Raw genomic sequence first — 9,829 nt, forward strand, 5'->3', positions numbered from 1 at the left:
TAAAACTCTCCTCCAATAATCACAAAATTATCATACAATATGATAGAACTATTATGCAGTATCAAACAAGGTAAAGCATCAAGTAGCGGGATATAGAATTATACAGTAACTTCAGCCATACAATTGGTCACTTACATTTCATATTTATAGGTATTTTTATTTACTTTAAATGTAAAACTCAGCCAGACAATGAGTATCATCCATGTGCAGACAAGGCCCAGCACAGCAGCCGTCAGACTGACGGGCAGACTCTGGGTGAGGTGGGCGTGAGCATGCCCTGATCATACAGTCACCCATCCGGCACATTGCTACGGAAGTGGGGGTTCTGCCCCAGGAACTCATTTTATAGCAGAGGAAGAGAGCCATTGGAGCTACCCTGGAGGTTTACTATTCCTTACCACTGCCTCACCACCTTATTTATTTATTTATTTTATTTTGAGGTAGATTTACATGCAGTTGTAATAAATAATGCAGACATGTCCCCTTAGCCTTCATCCATTTCTTCCAGTGGTAGATCTTGTGAAACTGGAGTGCAGTATCACAACCAGGAAACCGACCTTGACCCAGTGCACCCATCTCATTCAGATTCTGTCAGTTAGCTTGTACCTGTGCATGTGTACGCGTGTGCACTCATGTGCATGTATGCGTGTGTGTGTGTGTATGTTTAGTCCTATGCACTTTTATCCCATGTGCCAGTTCATGTATCCACACCACAGTCAAGACAGAGAGCAGACCTGTTCCAAGGATCCTCAGGCTAGTCTTTTCTAGCCAAATCCACCTCCCACCCCCAACCCCTCACCAACCCCTGGCAGCTACTCATCTACTTTCCATTTCTTTAATTTCATCATTTCAAAAATGCTATATGAATGGAATCAGACATATGCAAGTATATAGCTTTGGGGATTGGCTTTATTCCACTCATAATTCAGTTGCTATTTATCCAAGTGAGTGTAAATCCATGGTTTGCTCCTTCTGATTATTGAGTAATATTAATGGATCGGTGATCCACAAGTTGCTTAACTGTTAACCCACCAAAGGAGATAAGAGTTGTTTCCAGCTTGGGGTTATTATGAATAAAGCTGCTATAAACACTCATGTGTAGGTTTCTGTGTGAACATAAGTTTTCATTTCTCTGGGATAAATGCCCGAGAGAGCAATTGTTGAGTTGTATGGTAATTACATATTGAGTTTTATGAGAAACTGCCAAATTGCTTTCCAGAATGGCTGTACCATTTCACATTCCCACAAGTGACATGAGTGACCCAGTTTCTCTGCATCCTTACCAGCATTTGGTGTTATCACTGTTTTTTTTCTTTTTTTTTTTAATTTTAGCCATTCTGATAGGTGTGTTGTGATATCTCATTGTGGTTTTAATTTACATTTTCATTATGGTTAATGATGTTGACTATCCTTTTGTGGGTTTATTTGCCATCTGTATGTCCGTTCTATGAAATATCTCTGTGTCTTTTGTCCGTTTTCTACTTAGATTGTTTAAGGTTTTTATTACTCTTAAGTTTTAAGAATTCTTTATATATTCTAGGTACTAATCCTTTATGAGATATATAGTCTGTAAAAATTTCTTCTAGTCTGTACCTTGCCTTTTCATCCTCTTCACATGGGCTTTCACAAAGCAAAAATTTATTTTGATGAAGTCAGTATTTTTTTCCTTTGTGGATCGAGCTTTTGGTGTCAAGTCTGAAAACTGTTCACCTAGCCCTAGACTCCAAAGATTTTGTTATGTGGTTTTTTTTCTAGAATTTTTATGGTTTTAGTTTTATTTTAAATCCATGATCCATTGTGAGTTAATTTTAGTATTAGATGTGAGGTTTAGGTCAAGATTCCTTTTGTTTGTTTGTTTTTACCTATGAATGTCCAGGTCATCCACCACTATTGTTGAAAGGCTCTCCTTCCTCCATTGAATTGCTTTTGCACCTTTGTAAAAATCAGTGGGGCATAGCTGCATGGGTCTAACTATTCAGTTCTCTGTTCTGTCCCATTGATATCTCTGTCCCCCCGGGCTGCATTGACTGAATTCTTATAGCTATACACTAAGTCTTATTATCAGGCGGAATGGGGAATGGCATTTTGAAGAGTCAGTTGTGGTGCTGACGGGAGGGAGCACCCTGCCAGGATGAGGTGTGGACGGGATGCAGTTAAGCTCTGGAGCAGTGACCAGTGTATGCTGCTGTGTCTCCCCTAGCCAGAACACATGGGTCTGGGAACTAAGGAGCAGAGATTCAGGTGCCTTCTCGCACTCACACACCCAACAACCCACACACAGGATGTTTAACGCCTATCCCTGCAACCTTCGGCCTGGCAGATGTAGGGGTTTTGGTTTCCAAGGGCAAAATGCCAGAATTTGAGGCTGTTGTAACAATCTGAGACTTCTCCTTCCTCCAGAGTCAAAGGAGGGGCTTCCTGTGCTGGCTAAGGTCACCGGGCATGCTTCTATTAGAGGAACGTGGTGGGGCAGGGACGGGAGAGCTGAAGCTTTCTAGGGCCCCCTTCAGACTTCCAGAGGCAAACTCAAAATAGGCCACACACCGAAGGCTCTGTCCTTTGGGAATGAGGCTTTGGTGAAAGGGCACTAGCTGGGGAGATGGCTGAGAGCGGCAGTAACATGGACTGGTGGGTGGAGGAGAGGGAATTTATAAATACCAAAAGGCCTTGTGACCAGTTACAGAAATGAGGACTCTGGCACCAATAGGTATTTTCCTATTTGCTTTACTACATATGTTTTAGATCGTAACCAGCAGCTTTTTCCCTGGTCTCTCTATCCCCTGCCATCTTACGGAAGGCGTATTGATGATGGCTAACCTAATAATCCAGACTTCAAGCCCCAGCCTAAGTGACTTTTCCTGAAAAGGGGGGTGAGCGTCACTCACAAATGCATTCTGTGACTAACGGGACTGTGGGTCCTTTTTTCCTGGGTGAAAGAGAGCACTTCTCATTTTGTGGGAAGAAACATGATGATGATTCTGCCTGTGTTTGGAGATTAAACACGGGCAGACTGGGTTTCGGTGCTGAGTAGCCACATGGGTGAATGTGCCAGCTACGGGCTGTCAGCATTCACATCGCCCATTCCCCGCAGCAACTGGGCCATGTCATCTCAGGGGCTAGAAGCTTGGGAGTTGCGTTTTCCAGAATCCCTTTTCAGCAGGAGCCTCCTTGGGATTCTGCCTCTGAGAGGTGCTCCTGTGAAATGCAGAAGCCAGAAGATAAGCAGTTTCCAGCACCTGCCCTAGCAGAGGCAGGGGCTTCCTGAATCTTCAGGCCCCCCATGGCTCACCTTCAGCCTCCTGCTTCTGGCTGCAGGTAGCAGTAGTAACTTCCTGAGCACATTCCAGCAGGTTCCTCCAGTTGCCTGATTTCTGGGCAGCTCTCCCACCCCATGTCTTCCACACGTCTCAGCTCCACCAACAGTTCCTTCCAGCTTGAAATATCTTGACTGATGAATGCCGAATATGCACGCCTGAGTGGAGAGGGAGGGACAGTTTCCAGGATCTTCTCCTCTTGGAATGCCTTGTCCCTGGCTGGTGCTGCGGGAGGGAAGGCTTGCATCTGCTTCAGGACAAGATCCGAGGCTTCTGTTGCATCTGCACAGATCCGAGCTACGGATGTTCAGGATGGGCCGGGTGCCAGGTGCTGGTCGGCTCACATCCTCGAACAGTGCAACAAAGTGAGCGCACCAGAACACTCGCAGAAGCTGTGACAGAAGGTTTTCAGAAGTGCCTCACCCTCTCTCACACCTCTCCTGGCAGCCCTCCAGGTGGCACAGGAACAGAATCTGTTGATTTGTGAAGCCAACAAACCTAGCCTCACCTGTGCCAGCCTTCCCTCCCTTTTCATCTCCTCCCACATTTTTTTCTTCTTCATTTTGTCAAAGGTGACACAAAGAAGCAGAAAATATTTAAGCTGCTGCTACACCATTTATGTTTTTAATTTGACAAGAAAACTTGTGCAGTTGCATGGAACATTTATTTCTGCAGAATTTTGCTTTCTTCTATGAATAACAAACGTGCTGAAGGCAGAACTCCCCCGCCCCCAGAATAGAGCCCCACCTCCGCTCCTCGAGACCCTCCCCACGTGCGTATCCACAGCCCAGGCATTCTTCCATCACCCACAGTTGTCCTGTGCACCCCCGTGAGCCCCTGCGCCAGCACATGGAGGCCACTGTGCACGTTCTGCACCAGCAGTCAATATGCAGTATTTTCTCCTGGAGCCAGAGCCCTGCGACCAGAGCACAAATGAATGGAAAGACAGACTCAAAATGCAGGGAGAATGGGAACCATGTGACTCGAGAAACAGTATGAACACACATGTAGACAAGTCAAGCCATCCTCCTCCAGAGAGGGATGCAGGTGAGAATGTGCACAAATCTGCCGGCGCCTCCCCTGCCTTGCTACTGCCCGCACCATGCTTGGGACTGACACGACTTTAATCCCACCCCTGCTTGACTAAGGAGTGCCACCCATTCCTCGAGGAGTTCCTCTGCAAGTCCCAGCTCCTCTAGGATGTAATTCTCCAGATACTTTTGTCCATCCGCACTGATCGGCCCCCTCCTACCCAGCACACAACAGCAACAGTAACAGCAGTGTGGGTCAGGACCGGCTTCAGGCTGGGCATGATGCAGACACATCCTGTACGTCATCTCCTTCAGTCCTTACAACACCGTGAATGTGATACGGTGATAATCCACATCTGATAGATGGAGAAACTGAGGCACCCCAACATCAGCAATGCAAAGGGCTTTTAAAGAACCAAAGTAGCATTTGAACCCGTGGCATCAGAGCTTGGCCTTCTTGTGCTGAGCTAGAAAATGCATAGTAAATGATATAACATATAACATAAATAAACATAGAGTCTATGCACTGAATTTTAGAATATTTAAAATAAATGAAATGCATTGTTTAAGTCAGCAAGTGGAGTAAAGCATTCACATTATTCTGGGTTCAACCTGCATCCTGATGAAATGTGCAATTAAAGAAAAGCATCCAGTTTGATTTATATCAGGTTGAGCAATGCCCAGAACCAGTTCCTACCTTCCCCACACTCTGACTTTGGAAATTCCAACTCAGGCCTTTCTACACCATAAATATTAAATGTGAGTTCTTAAGTTCCATCTGAAAGACTTCTCAAATTCTCATCATTATTCTTCCAAATAACAACCAATGAGCAAGAACATTAAGTGGAGGAAATTTTATTTGGGCTCATTGAGAGTGTGACCCCTGTTATACAGCCATGCAAATCTTAAGGAGAAGTGTTTTACTGCCTACTTTTCCTTATCGATGCTTATCTAAGAAAGAATAAAAAGATAAAACCCTTCTAATGCTAAAACAACCATACATGAGTTATTACTTCAACAAAATTTACCATATACTCTTTGTGGTTAAGCAATACTGAAAACTGAAAGAGGCAGTCACTCACAGCAGCTGAAAACTCGGGCAGTCGATTTATCTGGAGGTGGTGAGACAAGAGAAGGAAGCTCTTGGGAATATGTTACAACAGCTCAATCTTTATCTAGGCAAAGCTTTAGAGTAGACTTGCAAGCCTTTAAATTGTACCAGCCCCGCTGACAGGTTAGAAGTCTAAGAAATAAGCCCTTTGACCTGCAACGAACCACGTGTTACATCACAGAGCAATGGTGTGCCTTCAGGCTGGTCTTAGAACTAGAAAAGCCAGCTTAGCAGGAGATGTCCTGACGTCAAGCTCGAAGGACATCTAGAGCGTGAGCATCCATCTCAGAGAGGATGAAGGTGTTCCTACCCAGTTGGCTACCTTGTCTCTGAAGTTAGTAGATAGTATTGGCTCAATAAACGTTTGTTAAATAAATGACCAGCCCACGGGAGATGTAGGATGGATGCCAGGGCTGCCGTTATTCGTTGTGGGACTGGGATGGCTTCACCACGCAAGCCTTGGTTTCCTTACGTGTGAAGGGACGGTACCGGCAGAACGTCCTGGGTTAACTGAGCTGAAGAACATGGAGTGTGCGTCGTGGCTCACCAGCTGAGCGCTTCTCACTGGGAAGCTCTCTGAGCCCCCAGCTTAACCAGGCGACAGCACAGTGTGTGTTTCATGCCAGGTAGTTTCTACTGGGAAATCATTTAGTTTCCCACTCTTGTCCTGTGTTGGCTGAAATCACTTGCTACCAGAGATGCCTAGAAATGATAGCACATTAACCTTCAGGGGTCCAGTAACTCAGATTCGTTTACACATGGTAGGAATTTGGAGTGTGTCCTGTGTGTCTGGCAGGATGCCGTGCAAAGAAAGGAGTGGCATGGTGGAGATGGCACAGCTGTGCAGCTAACTCCTGGGTTCAGTCCCACCTCATCTTGGACTTGTGTCAGCCCCTCTGGCCTCTGTCTTCTCAGCCACCAACAGAGTGATGGGCCTCCTTCAGAGGGAGGACTACAGTGAATGAGATGATGTCTAGGAAGCGCCATGACAAGACCTGCAAGGAGAAGATGCTCCAAGACAGAGAACTTCTTTGTTAGCAGAGCGGTGGGGGCGTGTGTGATGGCAAAAGTCCTGTTCTGGAGAACACTCCAGGGGAAAGTAAGCACTCAACCAGCAGACTTGCAGGCCAGGCAAGTGGCCTGAGGGAAGTGAAGAGTAACATTGAGTGCTCCAGTGAAGACAGGATGATACCTGGATGGAGAACCAGGAGAAAATCCACTGGAGTCATGGACACTAGAGTAAGACTGGAAGGCAGGGCAAGACCTTGAAAGGCAGGGGAGAGGGCCAGAGCAATCAGGTCAGTAGAACAGGAATGGTAAAGGAAAGGGTTGGGGTCCACCAGTTAGCTTCTTGTTGCCTAACAAGCCACATGGAAACTCAAGGTGTATAGCAACCACCTGTTTCTTATGATTTTGTGGGCTGATTAGGGGGCTTGGCCAGGGCTGGGTTTCGTCAGAATGCCCTGATACTTTCCACCTGGCATTTCATTTCATTTCATCTTGCATCCCAGGAGTGAGAAATGAAGCAACAGGGTCTCCTGAGGCCTCAGCTTGGAGTCACTTCCACCACATTTTGTGGGTCGAAACAAGTCAGGAGGCCGCCCTATGTTCAAGGGAGTGGATAAACTAAAGAGGTCTACAACACCTCATTGCCAAGAGGCATGAATCTCCATGGGAGGAATGTGCAGCCCTATTCCGCAGTGTACTACATAAAAAACACCCGGAAGGCTTATTATGTGCCATAATTGGGGGACCCTTTGAGAGTTGCGGAGCAAAGCTGAACTGGGCTTCCTGCAGATATGCTCTGTCGCATGTGCTCTACATGCATGGGGAGTGCACGCTGGGGTAGATCAGGGCAAACCTAGTTTCAGGCTGCTGCTGACGTCCAAGCAAAGAATCGAGGGAACTCAGAATTCCACTCTTGGATATATACCCAATGGAAATGCATATGTATATCCATCAAAAGCAATTTTTAAGGATATTAATACATAGAAGTATTATTCAAAATAGACAATAACTGGAACCAGGCCAGTTGTCCATCAGTAACAGGATGATAAATCCATTGGTGTACGCATGCAGCAGGATACTATACACAAGTAAAAGGGGGAAATGCTACTATAAGCAATGAAAGGATGGATCTCACAAACAAAAGGAGTCACACGCAAAAGCAAACTTACCGTGTGGTTCCCTTTATACACAGTTCAGAAAAGGCGAAACTCACATGGCACATTCAGTGCTGCATGGGGCTTATCTGTGGGGATGAGAGGACTAGTGACCAGGACGGGGCATAAGGGGGATGGCCATGTATTATCTCCTGACTTGGGTGTGATTGAAAGGGTATGTTTACTTTGTGAAAACTTATCAAGCTGTACGTTTATGATTTATTTTTCTGTGTGTGTATGTTATACTTCAATTTAAGTTCAGGAAAGAGGAAAGACCCTGTGGGATGCCTGGGTGGCTCAGATTGTTAAGCATCTGACTCTTGATTTCAGCTCAGGACATGATCTCAGGGTCATGAGATTGAGCCCCGCATTGAACTCCATGCTGGGCATGGAGCCTGCTTGGTATTTTCTCTCTCCCTTTTCCTTCTGCCTCCACCCCACCCCTATAAATAAATAAATAAATAAATGAAAAAATTAAATTAAAAAGAGTAGAGACCCCGTGACTTAGCATCTATCACTCATGATTGGGAGAGGAGGGGAATCATAGAGGACACCAAAGCCTCCAGTAATTGTGGAAGAAATGGCCAGTCCAGGCATACACAAGTAGGAAGGTCTCAAAGACACCAGGTCTTTGGGAAGGCTGGAGGAAGGTGAGTTAAGAGAAGTATTATTCCAGCAGCATGCTGGACTTATAAATAATTCCAGTAAGAGTTCCAGGTGCAGACATGGGTGAACAGAGAGGATATTTTCAGCCTTCTGNCATACACAAGTAGGAAGGTCCCAAAGACACCAGGTCTTTGGGAAGGCTGGAGGAAGGTGAGTTAAGAGAAGTATTATTCCAGCAGCATGCTGGACTTATAAATAATTCCAGTAAGAGTTCCAGGTGCAGACATGGGTGAACAGAGAGGATATTTTCAGCCTTCTGTGCATGCGTGCAAACACACAGGCGCATACAAACATGCACTCTCACATGAACACACATGTCACACACACAACAGTGCACACTTGCACACACCTTCACGTGTGCACATATGCATGCACCCACATGGACATACTCACGCTTACATGCAAACACACGCATGTCATCTGGGTACACACACAGTCACATGCACATAGGTGCACCCTTATGCCATATGCACTTGCATACGTGCATATTCACACACACGCTTAAACATACACACGAGCACACACTCAAGTGTGAACACACTGACAGCCACAGGATCACATGTGTGCACGTACACACTAGATCATACACACAGAGTTGGACACTTGCATACGCATACCCTCACACACACATTCACACTCACATACATACACAGGAGAGCTTGGCCACTTGCCTTCTGAGACCCTGTTGTGACAGGTGTAGGTGCTCTGTGTGTCAGTAAATTTTTTGAAACTTGGCAATGGCTCCATCCTGGATATCAACTACGAGGAGAAAGCCCATTGTCCAGATAAGCTCAGAGCCCACTCTCGCTGGGGGACCTCCTCTGTATGTCCTGCCTCCTGGATGCCCTCACAGTGGCTGAGGGAACCTCGCTCACTCTATGGCCGCCCAGCAGACCGCCCCGCACCTGTGCCTGGGAAACTCAGGCTGGAGCTGCCTCCCTGGGCCCCGCCCTGCAGCTGAGACACAAAGGAAACCATGGACAATCTGCTTGTCCTTGTTGAGGATGGGGGAGTCATTCAGTGGTGCTCCATAAAGACTCACTGGGCGAGATGAATAAACCCTCAAAGCTGCCAACAGATCATTCAGGGGAGAAATGAGGGGCCCCAAAACCTACTTAGCTGTCCTCAGGGTTCTGCTTTGGGCAGGTTTATTGGGCATCTCTGTGTGTTCCAAAGAACCTGCTGGAACTACTCATCCGTCAGTTAGTTCTGTGGGTAAAAACCGTCTTTCAGGAGGAACCCCACCTCAGCCTGTACGCTGAGCCCCTTTCTCCAGTAGCAGCCGGAGCGGAATCTCTGCCGGCGTGCAGAATGTAACCATGAATTATCCATGCGCTTCAGAGCCGTGTGAAAGGGAATGCGGGGACCACTGCAGACAGGTTGCAGGCAGTGGGAATCGGGGTGCTAATTACTTCTCACTGTCACTTAGCAATACCGGCACATCTGCTGGGGGAGAAAGGGGCCTTTGCCTGTCTTCCTCGCAGAAGAAAAGAATGTAGTCAAACAAACCAGGATTCCACAAAGCACACAGAGTAGCGGGGCTGC

The sequence above is a fragment of the Ailuropoda melanoleuca genome, chromosome 13, assembly GCF_002007445.2.
Source record: "Ailuropoda melanoleuca isolate Jingjing chromosome 13, ASM200744v2, whole genome shotgun sequence".
NCBI lineage: Eukaryota > Metazoa > Chordata > Mammalia > Carnivora > Ursidae > Ailuropoda > Ailuropoda melanoleuca.